General features: G+C 47.8%; 1 long non-coding RNA gene across 1 annotated transcript in view; it reads left to right on the top strand.

Moving 5' to 3' along the window:
- Window positions 1-14521, top strand: part of LOC140128517 (uncharacterized) — a 111953-nt gene that overhangs the window by 82956 nt on the left and 14476 nt on the right. The gene's annotated exons all lie outside the window — the stretch shown is intronic.

Genomic DNA, 14521 nt, shown 5'->3' with positions numbered 1-14521 from the left:
AGGCTGGACACAAAGCAGGGATGAGAAGGGAAGGAGCGAAATTTTGCTTTTGCAGCTCCGTTTTTACACGTTTGGATTTAGAGCGCCATGTCATGTTCGCAGGGCCCGTGAGTTACCAGTGCAATAGAAACCCCCGAGAAATTATACCATTTTGGAAACTACACCCCTTAAAGACTTATCTGGGTTGGAGGTGAGCATTTTAACCCCCAACATGCTGGCCAAAATCTAATGCAAAGTAAATGGTGCAGAGTAAAAAATGTGTTTTTATCTCAAAAATGTAATTTTACTGCCTAATATATTGTATCCCACCCATGCCACTTTAGACAAACACCCCAAAAATCATTCTGTGGGTCGTCCCGAGTACGGCAATACCACACATGTGCCAAAAATTGACAGGCTGGGTACACAGCAGGGATGAAAAGGGAAGGAGCAAAATTGTGCTTTTGAAGCTCCATTTTCACCTGTCTGGATTTGGAGTGCCATGTCATGTTGGCAGGGCCCGTGAGGTACCAGTGTAATAGAAACCCCTGAGAAATTATACAATTTTGGAAACTACACCCCTCAAAGAATTTATCTGGGGTTGTGTCGAGCATTTTAACCCCCAAGATGATGGTCAAAATTTAATGCAAATTAAATGGTGCATATTAAAAATTTTTATCTCAAAAATTTTATTTTAGCACCTAATATACTGTGCCCAACCCATGCCACTTTAGACAAACACCCCAAAAATCATTCCTTGGGTTGTCCCGAGTACGGCAATACCACACATGTGCCAAAAATTGACAGGCTGGGCACACTGCAGGGCTGAGAAGGGAAGGAGCGAAATTTTGCTTTTGCAGCTCCGCTTTCACATGTTTGGATTTAGAGGGTCATGTCATGTTCGCAGGGCCCGTGAGGTACCAGTGCAATAGAAACCCCCAAGAAAGTATACCATTTTAGAAACTACACCCCTCAAAGAATTTATCTTGGGGTGTGGTGAGCATTTTAACCCCCAACATGATGGTCAAAATTTAATGCAAAGTAAATGGTGCATATTAAAAATTGAGTTTTAATCTCAAAAATGTCATTTTAGCACCTAATCTACTGTGTCCAACTCATGTCACTTCAGACAAACACCACAAAAATAATTCTTTGGGTTGTTTCGAGTACGGCAGTACCACACATGTGCCAAAAATTGACAGGCTGGGCACACGGCAGGGCTGAGACGGGAAGGAGCGAAATTTTGCTTTTGGAGCACCCTTGTCACTAGACTGGTGTTGGGGTGTACCAGTACAATAGAAACCCCCAAGTAGTGACCCCATTTTAGGAAAGGGCACCCTTCTAAGAATTTATCTAGGGTTGTATGAACATTTCAACCCCTGAGATGCTGGGTCAAATGCAATACAAAATGATGGGGGCAGTGTGAAAATTGCATTGTTTTCTCAAATGTGCCTAAGTAGGAAGAAATGTATTCAGCCTAACTCATCCCACTGTGGATAAACACCCAAAAAATCATTCAGTGGGTTACTTCGGGTATGGCAATGGCCCATGTGTAGCAATAGTCTACAGGCTGGGGACACAGCAGGCCGGAGAAGGGACAAGCAAAATCTAGCTTTTGGAGCACCCGTTTCACTAGGCTGGGGTTGGGGTGCCCCTGAGGTACCAGTACAATAGAAACCCCCGTGTAGTGACCCCATTTTAGGAGAGAGCAACCCTCAAAGAATTTATTTAGGGTTGTATCAGCATTTTAACCCATAAGATCCTGGCTCAAATGTAACACAAATTGAACGGTGTCGAGTAAAATTTGCTTTGCAATTTCTCTAAATTTGTAATTGTAGTGTCAAAAGTATTTTACCCAATTCATGCAACTGGAGGCAAACACCCCAAAAATCATCATGCAAGTTTTCCCGGGTACATGCCAATAATCTAAAAGATGGAGACAGGGCAGGGCTTTTTGGCACCATAAAACATTTGTAGATGCCCTCAGGGATCAGTACAGTAGGAACCCCTGAAAAGTGACCCTATTTGAAAACGACATCCCTCCATGAATTAATCTAGGGTTGTAGTGAGCATTTTAACCCCACAGGTGGACCCTTAGGATTATTCATAATGGATAGTACAAAATATCTATTATGTCATCTTGTGCCCAGCTCCTGCCACGGGAGACAAACGCCCCAAGAATCATGATGCAACCTCTCTCTTGTCCTTATACCTAAGCACTTCAGCACTACTACACTCGGGGGTTCCTCAGAGTCGCTTTATGAGGAAGAGGTGCACAAACAAAACGTCCCCACACTCGTCCCCACTAGCAGACTCTATATCGGAGGCCATATAAATATATACCTTCAAGTCAGTGTATGACTTCTGGAACATGGTGGGGGTAGTACACAACCTACGCAGAACAACGCCTGCCCCTCCACACAACGCCTGCCCCTCCACACAATGCCTGCGCCTGCCCCTCCACACAACGCCTGCGCCTGCCCCTCCACGCAACGCCTGTCCCTCCACGCAACGCCTACCCCTCCACGCAACGCCTGCCCTTCCACGCAACGCCTACTCCACCACAGAACACCTACTCCCTCACGCTATTACTACTCCTCCACACAACGCCTACTCCCCCACGCTACGCCTACTCCTCCACGCTACGCCTACTCCTCCACGCTACGCCTGCTCCACCACAGAACGCCTGCTTCACCACAGAACGCTTGCTCCACCACAGAACGCCTGCTCCACCACAGAACGCCTGTTCCTGCTCAGAACGCCTGCTCCTGCACAGAACGCCTACTCCTGCACAGAACGCCTGCTCCTACACAGAACGCTTACTCCTGCACAGAACGCCTACTCCCTCACGCTATTACTACTCCTCCACACAACGCCTACTCCCCCACGTTACGCCTACTACACCACAGTACACCTACTCCTCCACGCTACGCCTGCTCCACCACAGAACGCCTGCTCCACCACGCTACGCCTGCTCCACCACAGAACGCCATTATGTATATATCGGATGCAGAGCGTGAAGGGGTTAATTTTTTTTTTGTGTGTTTGTGTGTGTTTTTACTTTGTGCCCCATGAGGTCATAAAAGACCCCTGGGGGACATTTAAATTTTTTTTTTTTTTTTTTTTACATTTTACTTTTTTTTTTTTTTTCTATTACAAGTTTTCGCCTGTAACTGAGGTATCTATAAGAGCCTCAGTTACAGGGTAAACGACCACCTGTCACTGGGGACAGGTGATCAGAGCTGGACTGGGTCTAATTAGACCCAGCAGCTCTGATTAACCCCTTTAGACCCAGCGGTCACGTGACCGCCGAGTCTATGGAGCTGGCGGCAGCGCCGCTCAGCTCCTCTGTGCATCGCGCTCATTCAGCAGGGAGGATCGGAGAAGGGAGAAGCGGTAACGAACCGTATCTCCCTTCTCCCTAGGGTCTCCAGGTGCCTTTGACACCCGGAGACCGGGTCCTGCTCCCGCGATTAGCGCGGGAGCAGCAGAAACTGCAGCGACGTCTAAAGACGTCGCTTCAGACTCCGGACCTGCACTCGCTGACGTCTAAAGTCAGCGGGCGGTCCGAGAGAAGTTAATCCTCTTAATAAGCGACAGAATTGCATTGCTGAGAGCGTAGCTTACTGGTAGAGCTCTCGTCTACCGCGCGCATAGTTGTGAGTTTGAATCCCGCCACAGCCCGATCCTATAAAGGGACTGTTTGCTAGTTGTGTAATCTCCTTTTGGAGGCTTAAGTAAAGTTACCATAGCCAGGCAAACTCTATGAATCCTTTTACTAAGCACTAGAAATGCCATGTTGAGACTGTAGCTTACTGGTAGAGCTCTCGTCTACAGCGCTCAGGGTTGTGAGTTTGAATCCCATCACAGCTTGTTCATATAATGCGATGCATTGCTGGACCCGTTTGCAAGTTGCGTAATCTCTTTTTGGGGACTTCTATAAAATTACCAAAGACAGGCAAACTCTATTAATCCTCGTAGACATGCAATATTGAGAGCCTAGCTTACTGGTAGAGCTCTTGCCTACCGTATACAGGGTTGAGAGTTCCTTCGAGTTGGAAGACAGGAAGGGGGGGTGTCAACAGGAGATTGTAAAGGTAGGGAGGTCTAGGAGAGTTGTGGGGGTGTGGAGGGGATATGGTAGCATAGGATGAGAGGTAGGGAAAATGGAGTTGGGGCGGGGGTGTTTGTCTGGGGGGGGTCATTTAAACTGTGGAAAGCTGTTACCCAGGTTATATTTTTCAAACCACCTGTAAAAAAATCTCCCCATCCCTCCTAATTACTCTTTTCCCACACCCCACTTCCATTCCTCCAGACTCAGCTCCCCCCCCCCACTTTCCCACTAAACTGACACCCCACTTTCCCTCTCCTTCCTTTGAATGACACCCCACTTTCCCTCTCCCTCCTTTGACTGACACCCCACTTTCCCTCTTCTTCCTTTGACTGACACCCCACTTTCCCTCTCCCTCCTTTGACTGACACACCACTTTCCCTCTCCGTCCTTTGACTGACACCCCACTTTCCCTCTCCCTCCTTTGACTGACACCACACTTTCCCTCTCCCTCCTTCAACTGACACCCCCCTCCTTTCCTACCAATTCCATTTGCCCACTTTATACCCCTCCCCTTTTTATTTTCCTCACTCAGCTGCTCCACCAACTTCTCCTCTTCCCTCTCCCTCCTTTGACTGATACCCCACTTTCCCTCTCTCTCCTTTGACTGTCACCCCACTTTCCCTCTCCCTCCTTTGACTGACACCCCACTTTCCCTCTCCTTCCTTTGACTGACACCCCACTTTCCCTCTCCCTCCTTTGACCGACACCCCACTTTCCCTCTCCCTCCTTTGACTGACACCCCACTTTCCCTCTCCCTCCTTTGACTGACACCCCCTCCGTCTGGGTCAAACAGACGCGTGGATGCATCCAATTTTTTAATTGTTTTTATGACCTGGTGTGCCACGTAGGGGAGGGTTATTTGGCGATGTTCGAGTAAGGCGTAGGGGTGGGACCAGGGCAAGATGGTTAGGGGGGCGTGTGAAAGACTATCCTCCAGTTGTACCCAAATTTTCTCTTTCCTGCCATGGAACCAATCTAGTATTCTCACATATGATGTGGCTAGGGAGTAGCTTCTGCAATCAGGCAGTCCCAATCCCCCCTGTAATTTTCTTAAGATCAGAGTGGCCTTTGCTATCCTAGGAGGAGTTGAGGAACTTATTAATAAGGTTTGTCAGTTTCTGAAAAAACTGTTTGGGCAGAGCCAGTGGGATCGTCTGAAAGAGATATAGAAGCCTTGGTAATAGGGTCATCTTGACACAATTAACTCTTCCCACCCATGAAATCTGCTTGGAAGCCCAGTTTACAAGTTCCCTTTTTGTGTACTGCAGAAATGAATCGTAGTTTAGGGCTTAAGTGGATTTGAGATCTGAGGGGATTCCCAAGTAGTTGATGGCTTTGTGCTGCCAGGAAAAGGGGTATTTCAAGCGTAGTTCCCGAGTCTCCGCATCTGAGAGGCCTATCCCCATCGCCACACTTTTTGTTACATTAATTTTATGGTTGCTGAAATGTCCAAATGTTTCGAGGGTTTCTATTAATGGGGGTAGGGAAGTGTCAGGGTTTGTGATATACAAGAGAACGTCATCCGCGAAAGCTGAGCATTTTTATTCGCAGTCTTTGATTTTGACCCCTGTGATGTCGGGATGTGCTCGAATGGCGTGAAGATGTTCTATAACTAGAGCGTATAAAAGCGGGGATAGGGGACATCCCTGCCTGGAGCCATTACTGATATTGAAGGGAGGAGATAATGATCCATTCACTTTGATTTGTGCTTGTGGGGTGCTATAAAGAGCTTTAATCTTTGCTCGTAGTACCGGTCCCAGCCCGATTTGTGCTAGAGTTCCCTCCAGAAAGGCCCAGTCCACCCGATCAAACGCCTTTTTGGCGTCGAGCGAAAGAATGAGAGTGGTTAGGGTTGTTTGGTGAATCAGGGAAAAAGATTTAAGGGTATTGTCCCGGGCTTCTCTAGTGGGAATGAACCCTATTTGATCAGGGTGGACTAGGCCTCCCAGAAGGCGAGCGAGACAGCAGGCAATCATTTTGGCATATATTTTAGTATCCGTATTGATGAGCGAGATGGGTCTGTAGCTGGGGCAAAGTTGAGGGTCCTTTCCCTCTTTAGGGATAACTGTGATGTGCGCATGAAGAAAGGATGACTGGAGGGGTTTAGAGGGGGAGACCGCGTTAAAGGTGGCTAGCAGGCTCGGGGAGACTTCCTGAAGCATGGTTTTGTAGAAGGCAGCAGTGTATCCGTCGGGACCTGGGCTTTTGCCTGCTGGCAGGGATTTAATTACCGTTTGAAGTTACTCAATAGAGAAGGGCATTTCGAGTGCCTCAGCATTCTCTCGTGACAGAGTGGGTAAGGCAGTATTCTGCATATATTGTGTCAATGTAATCGGCAGGTTTGGCGGAGCAAATGATGCCGAGGGCGGAAGAAGATTATATAGGGAGTGGTAATAGGAGGAAAAGGCTTCCGCTATATCCTCAGTGTTATGTACAGGTGTGCCAGTACCAGTTTTGATCGAGGCGATGTATGTCGACACTCTCTTGTCCCGGAGTGCCTAAGTCAGTAAATGTCCTGGCTTGTTCCCCCACTCATAGAAGGACTGGGAACACAGGTGTTTGAATCTTTTTTGTTTGGCCTCAAGGAGGGTGTTGATTTCATGGCGTGTTGCTGTGATTTCCCGCATGGTCCCCGCCAGTAAGCTTTTTTTGTGTTTGGCTTCAAGGTCATGAAGGGTTGTCATGAGCAGTGTCGGACTTGTGTACCTTGGGCCCACCAGATAAAATTTGGGGGGGGGCACTGCAGTGTGAATGCACACTAACTGTGTCCAATCATGGCTGGGAAAACATCTGATAATATTACAGTGTACTGTAGCTGTAGCTCCACGTGTGGCTGTGTACTGGTACTGTAGCTTCATGTCTGGCTGTGAACTGCGGCTGTAGCTCCATGTATGGCTGTGTACTGTGGCTGTAGCTCCAAGTATAGTTTTGTACTGTGGCTGTAGCTCCATGTATGGCTGTGTACAGCGGCTGTAGCTCCATGTATGTATGTATGTGTACTGTGGCTGTAGCTCCATGTATGTATGCATGTGTACTGCGGCTGTAGCTCCATGTATGTATGTATGTGTACTGCAGCTGTAGCTCTCAGGACAGTTTTATTTTCTCAGGACAGTCACAGCACAGGAGAAATGCTGCAGCATTGTGAGTTTAGGGGTAATACCCAGTCCCTCCAGTAGCCAGTATAGAGACAGGGACTCCCCCCACCCCACTAAAGAGACATGGCCCCCCCCCCCGACACCCCAGCATAGAAATAGGGCCTCCCACCCACCCCAGCACAGAAATAGGGCCTCCCCCCACCCCAGCACAGAAATAGGGTCTCCCCCCCACCCCAGCACAGAGATAGGGCCTCCCCCTCACCCCAGGATAGAAATAGGGCCTCCCCCCACCCCAGGATAGAAATAGGGCCTCTCCCCACCCCAGGATAGAAATAGGGCCCCCACCCCAGGATAGAAATAGGGCCCCCACCCCAGGAAAGAAATAGGGCCCCCACCCCAGGATAGACAGACACACACACAGAGACACAGACTGCGCTGAGTGTCGGCACGGATGTGGTGACGTCACCGCTGGAACACGGGATGTCGGGACCCACCAGACCAGCACCAGGCATCGGGTGCCGGGACCCTGCAGGCGCCGGGAAGGCGGGGTCGCGTAGACATCGGATGCACGGGGCCGTGTAGACATCGGATGCACGGGGCCGCGCTGGCATCGGATGCACGGGGCCGCGCTGGCATTGGAACGCCGGGGCCGCGCTGGCATCGGAACGCCGGGGCCCCGCAGGCATTGGAGGTATAGGAGCAGAGGGACCCAGCAGGCGTCGGACCCACCGGAGGATTCTCCGGTACTCCAGTGGGCCAGTCCGACGCTGGTCATGAGGGATATGAGTTTGGTATTGGCAGCCCTTTTCAGACAGGAACCATGTTTTATGAGGACCCTTCTTAAGTTGCGTTTTAAAATTTCCCATTTATTCGCAGGTAGTGTTTTGTCGTGTTGGTGGTCTTCGTGGAAGTTATAGGCCACCTCTTTTAATTCGGAGAGGCATAGTTCTTCTTGTAGTTCATCTTGTAGGAGGGACTGGTTAAGTCTCCAATTAAACGGGGAGCGTTTCCCCGGTAGTAAGGAGAGGGTGCACATGATTGGAGCGTGGTCTGACAAAACGATCGAACCGATCTCGGAGTTTAAGACGGACGAGAGGAGGTTGTGCTGAACGTATATGTAATCAATTCTACTATAAGAATTATGTACCTGAGAGTAAAATGAGTAGTCCCTCTCCTCTGGGTGATGCAACCGCCATATGTCACAAAGTTGCATAGAGTGGAGAAGTCTACGCAGGTGATTTAGTTTGCTGTAGGACACAGAGGATTTACCTGAAGATGTGTCTACTAGAGGATTAATGGCGAGGTTGAAGTCACCACAGAGAATGATGGATCCAATTGCAAACACTGTCAGTTCTTCTAGCGTTTTAAGAAGGAAGTTTGCCTGGTCGATGTTGGGGGTGTATACATTCGCAATTGTGTAGATAGAGCCCTGTATGTCACATTTCACGAAAAGGTATCTGGCATCTATGTCGAGCTTTGTTTCTATAACCGTACATTGTGCAGTTTTGTGTATGTACACTGATACCCCTCTCGATCTGTTCCCAGGATTAGCACAGTGAAGCTGTATTGGATAGTGTCTGCAATTTGATGCTGGGATGCGGTCTATCATAAAATGGGTCTCTTGGATGCAGAGAATATGGAATATGGCTTATGGAAGGAGTAAAGGACTTGGGAGCGCTTTTCTGGAACATTCAGTCCCTTGGCATTGAAGGACGCTATTTTAAGTGGTATGACTGCCGGAGCGGCCATTGTCAAGATCTAGGGAAATTACCCCTTGACCACCCAACCACACTCTTGTGTTAAGCGGGTCAGGTATTGGAGGACCTTATTAGGAAAGAGGAAGGAGGGTTGGAGGGGAAGAAAGGAGTTAGGAGATTGCAACTAGCAAGGGTAGGGTGTGAGGAGAAGATTGGACAAAAGAAATGAAGGGAGAAAAAGAGAAAGAGAAAAAAAAAAAAGGAAAGAAAAGAAAAGAAAAGGAACCCGGGCAAACAACAAGCTCCGGCATGGAACTAGATAAAGTGGTGCGTAGGCACAAATCTCAACCGTAGTGTCTTACTACAGCTACACCTATGGGGGTAGGTGGTTGCGAAGAAGAAAGTGTAGGTCAGCAGACCACAGTGGTCTGTAGGTCAGCAGACCACTTACCATATGTGAGTTAGTTAAATTGAAACATCAACCGTGTAGGCCTTTATAAGATACATAAAACCTTGGAGAAGCATAGGTCTTAGGCGCAAGCGGTCAAATAAAAAGAGCTAGGGGGAATATGAGCACAAAGCCTTTGCTATTCATCTGCGGCATCCATATCTTAGCTGCGGGGGAGGGAGGTAATAAACCTCCGTGTCCATAGGTGGGACTTAGTATGGGTACCGCAGAGGGTGCAGGGCTCTTAGATGGAGACTGTTAACTAAATGGTGAGAGCATCTAGTTATACAAGGTTTAGCAAATGCATAAGAAAGATTTAGAAGATATTTGTCTCAAGTGGGAGGGGACTCAGGCTTCAAGTGTTCATATCTTTATAATTATTCAGAAGGGGGGCGCCCCCTGTCTCTCTGTCGTTGCGGGCGAGGTGATTCAGATCTCGGGCCCCGTTCTGGCCCCGTGTTCAGCTGGCCATTAGAGAGGGAGATGCGATCTACTGAGGGTAGGTCCCAGTCAGGGAGGGACATCACGGGAAGTTCCAAGGCTCGTAGGAAAGAGGGAAGATCTTCCGGATGGGACAGGGATGCTTGGCCTTTGCTTGAGCGTGCGTGGAGAGCAAATGGAAAGCCCCCCTATAAGCTATGTTTCTATCCTGTAGCACTTGAAGTAGTGGATGCAGAATAGCTCTTTGCGTCAGGAGAGGTAAGGAAACAAGGAGATTCGTGCCCCATCGATGTCACCCTTCTGTCTGGCTTTCTGCATTATATGGTCTTTCATGGAGTAGAAATGCACTCTTGCCTTGTTGGGTCGGCACTTCGTGCTCGGAGCGCTCTGTGGGCACGATCAATTTCAATACAAGTATCCACCGGGCGCTCTAGTAGCATGTTAAATATGCCCGTTAGAGTAGGAATGAGATCAGGTGCCTGAGTCGCCTCCGGCAGGCCTCTTATCCTAAAATTATTTCGCCGATTTCTATTCTCCAAATCATCTAGATGGGATACTAGTTGTCTCACTTGCGCAGACTGAGTATCAGCTTTCTCTCAGATCTCTGAAATAGCGGCTGAGACCTCTGAACACTTCTAGTGCCTCAACTTTATCTTGTATAGCATTAACCTCCACTTGTACCTGCTGTAGATCATGGCGCCATGCCCCTTTGAGTTCTGAAGCTAGTGTGTCCATATCCCCCTTAGACGGAAGAAGAGCCAGCAAGGCTTGTAGCTCAGGGTGTCCCTGGAGGGCTCGGACTGCTGCTTCTGAGGTTGGGAGGTCAGGGTGAGAAACCCCAGTGGTCTCTTTTTCTGGTACTCCCTGGTGAGGGGGGTGCAGGGTTCCAGGGGTCTCACTATTAGTATTAAGCAGGGGACGTTTGGAGGGAGGACTTTGGTGTGGGTTGTTATGTCCTTTGGACCCCTTTTTTGGGGTTTCCAAGGAGGCTTGACTGGTAGGCATTGTAGGGGCTTTGTTTGATAGGGGGTGGCATTTTGGGAGGCTCAGCTATGACATAGAGATCTACTGAAGTTACGCCCAGGGCAGAGGGTCTCCGTTCAGGGGGGGTATGCTCACCGGCTGCTGGACCTGCTATCCCGAAGGAGAGGTCTTGTGTATCGCTGCCTCGTAGTGCCAGTACTGGCAGCGTGCTGCTGGGCGCACACTGGGTAGTTGTAGTGCGGGCCGCTGCTGGATGGCACTTCTTCTTCAGTGCCGAGTCTGACACACACTCCTGTTCCGACTCCTCGGGTTTCGCTGGAGTCTGGTGAGGATCCGCAGCTCGAGTCGGGAGGTTTTCTTTTCCCCTCGCAGGTGGCGGGGCTGCCGGGTCCTCGTTCCCACCTCACATGGAGTGTAAGATGGCCGCGCGCTAGGAGAGGTCCCGCGTGGCTCTCTGGCGGCAAAAGGTACGCACTCTTGGAGGGGAGCAAAATAGTTGAAAATTGGCGTGTCGTGAGATGACCGTTCCCTCAGACGTCTTGATGCTCTTCTTTTGCCCAATTTCCCCATGTAATAGCTTTTTTAGCCCCGTAAAGATCAGGCCAGACACAGAGCTCGATTCAGATGTGTCAGTTCCGCATTGCTGGCAAACCACGCCCCGACATGTACTTTTTAATATTAAGTGACTTCAGTCATATTAGATTTTAGTGCTCTAATGGGATTCAAACTCACAACCTTGTGCTTAACAAGCAAGAGCATTAACGGTGAGCTATAGACTTGCTTGATATCTATGGAGCCTATAGCTCAGTGATAATGCTTTCACCTACTGTGCTTAGGGTCCAGTGTTCGAATCCTAATCCTAGTAAGTGGTTGAACAGTCAGCAATTTCCTCCAAATGTGAAATTCTATCTTACTGCTTTTATGAGGCTACCAAAGCCAGGCAAACTCTATTAATGCTCTTAGTAAGGATAAGGTGCATCATGTCATGTCGATAGCTTACCGGTAAAGTGCTCATCTTCCGTGCACAGCCCCAAGTTACCAAAGCCAGGCAAAATCTATTAATCCTCTTATTAAGTGCCAGACTTGCATTGCTGAGAGCGTAGCTTACTGGTAGAGCTCTCGTCTACCGCGCGCATGGTTGTGAGTTTGAATCCCGTCACAGCCTGATCTTATAGAGGGACGCATTGCTTGAACTGTTTGCTCGTTGCATAATCTCTTTTTGGGGGCTTATGTAAAGTTACTAAAGCCATGTAAACTCTATTAATCCTCTTAGTACGTGCCTTAAAGTCCAGGGTGAGAGCGTAGCTTACTGGTAGAGCTATCATCTACAGCACGCAGGGTTGTGAGTTTGAGTCCCGTCATAGCCCGATTGTATGAAGGGAGGCATTGCTTGAACCGTTTGCTCATTGCATAATCTAATTTTGGGATTTTATTTAAAGTTACCAAAGTCATGCAAACTCTATTCATCCTCTTAGTACATGTCATAAAGTCCTGAGTGAGAGCGTAGGTTACTGGGAGAGCTCTCGTCTACGGTCCAGTTTTCTAATCCTAGTAATGTGACTGAGTGGTTGAACCGTTAGCAATTTCCTCCAAATGTGAAATTCTGTTTTACTGCTTTTATGAGACTCCCAAAGCCAGACAAACTCTATTAATCCTCTTAGTAAGGCGAAGGAGCATCATGTTGAGTTGATAGCTTACTGGTAAAGCGCTCGTCTTCCATGTGCAGGGTTGATAGTCTGAATCCCATTAGTGTGCAATCGTATAATGTGACACTTTTGTAGAGCCGTCGGCAGTTTACTGCTCTTTGCTTATGCTATTTTTAGGGGCTTCTATAAAGTTACCAGAGCCAGGCAAACTCTATTAATCCTCTTAGTAAGTGCCATAATCTCCATGTTGAGAGCGTGGCTTACTGGAAGAACGGTCATTCTCCTCAGCCATGTTATACTTGTCACACAACCTGTAACATTCCCCCAAAGATTAAAACAACTAGATTTATTTAGTCTGGAAAAGAAACGTCTAAGACTAGACATGAATAACTTAGATAATTATATGAATGTTCCATGCAAAAAAATATGGTGGAAAGTTGTTCCAGGTTAAATCAAATCAAAAGATAAGGTTGCACTGTCTCTGTCTGGAGAAAACAAGTTCTAATCACCAGAGGCGACAGGGCTTTTTTATTCTGAGAACTGTCAATCTGTGGAGTAGCCTACCTCAAGCGCTGTTTACAGGATGGAAAGCAGAGAGCTTCAAGAAGGGTCTAGAAGCCTTATTACATCTAAATAACAATGGCGGTTAAGTTGCATAGGATCCTTTCCTCATCCAATTCCTTTCTTTCCTGGGTTGATCTTGATGGACATGTGTCTTTTTTAACAGTATAAACTATGTAATTATGAAGTGTTTGCGCTAGTAATGCAGTTTGCCTCATTAATAGTAAATCTGGCCCTCCGTTTTAACTTTTCTCATGCCCCAGAAAAGACACAGACACAAGTGTGGATTAAAGTGTAGACATTTTATTAACAGAACAAACAAAAGCTTGACCAAACGATCATAACAATGCTCACACCCCGAGTAAGTTTAGAAATCCCATACCACTACCTCACCCCGAATAAATGAGAAAGTTCTCAGTACCCTATGATCTAGAAAAATGTTTTTAATTAACTCTTGCCATTTACCGAGCTACACATTTTCCGTTCTTAAATGTGGCGGTTTTTCCGAATAAGTCGGGTTTTCGTTCGGCTACGCCCCCCAATTTCCGTTGCGCGCATGCCGGCGCCGATGCGCCACAATCCGATCGCGTGCGCCAAAATCCCGGGGCAATTCAGGTACAATCGGCGCAAATTGGAAATATTCGGGTAACACGTCGGGAAAACGCGAATTGGGCCCTTAGTAAATGACCCCCATACTGTACACTTACATACAGCATATACCATACACATCCAGACATTTATACACTCATACACACATATTTATATGTTGATTTTAGTAGGAAGGGGGACATGTATAACAAATATACGAATATTATTACTACAGTCATGGTGACAGGATCTATCATGCTTGGTTTTGGTAGATATACTCATCTATATAATTAAGCTTTTATTTCAAATGAGTGCAATTCTAATTTCTAGACAGTGTTTAAAACTGCTTCAATAGGTTGCAAACAAGGTGAGAGCTTCTACACTGCTAAAAAGGGTGAAAAAATCTGAACGGTGTGTCTCATGCAGGGTGTAAGCTAATAATTAGAGATGAGCGAACATGCTCGTCCGAGCTTGATGCTCGGTCGAGCATTAGGGTACTCGAAACTGCTCGTTGCTCGGACGAATACTTCGCCCGCTCGAGAAAATGGCAGCTCCCGCCGTTTTGCTTTTTGGCGGCCAGAAACAGAGCCAATCACAAGCCAGGAGACTCTGCACTCCACCCAGCATGACGTGGTACCCTTACACGTCGATAGCAGTGGTTGGCTGGCCAGATCAGGTGACCCTGGGATAGACTAGCCGCTGCCCGCGCTGCTCGGATCATTCTGTGTCTGGATGCCGCTAGGGAGAGAGCTGCTGCTGGTCAGGGAAAGCGTTAGGGTGTTCTATTAGCTTACTGTTAGGCAGGAGTGATTCTCAAAGAACCCAACAGCCCTTCTTAGGGCTACAATAACGTTCTACTTTTTTTATTTTAATTTGCATCTAGTACCATTTTGTGAGGAATTAGCAGGGGGACTTGCTACCGTTGTGTTTAGCTCTTAGTGGCACACATATCCATAGCAAAGACCGAA

This window comes from Engystomops pustulosus, chromosome 1 (genome assembly GCF_040894005.1).
Source record: "Engystomops pustulosus chromosome 1, aEngPut4.maternal, whole genome shotgun sequence".
NCBI lineage: Eukaryota > Metazoa > Chordata > Amphibia > Anura > Leptodactylidae > Engystomops > Engystomops pustulosus.
The sequence above is the reverse complement of the archived record's forward strand: the minus strand, read 5'-3'. Positions and strand labels throughout refer to the sequence as shown.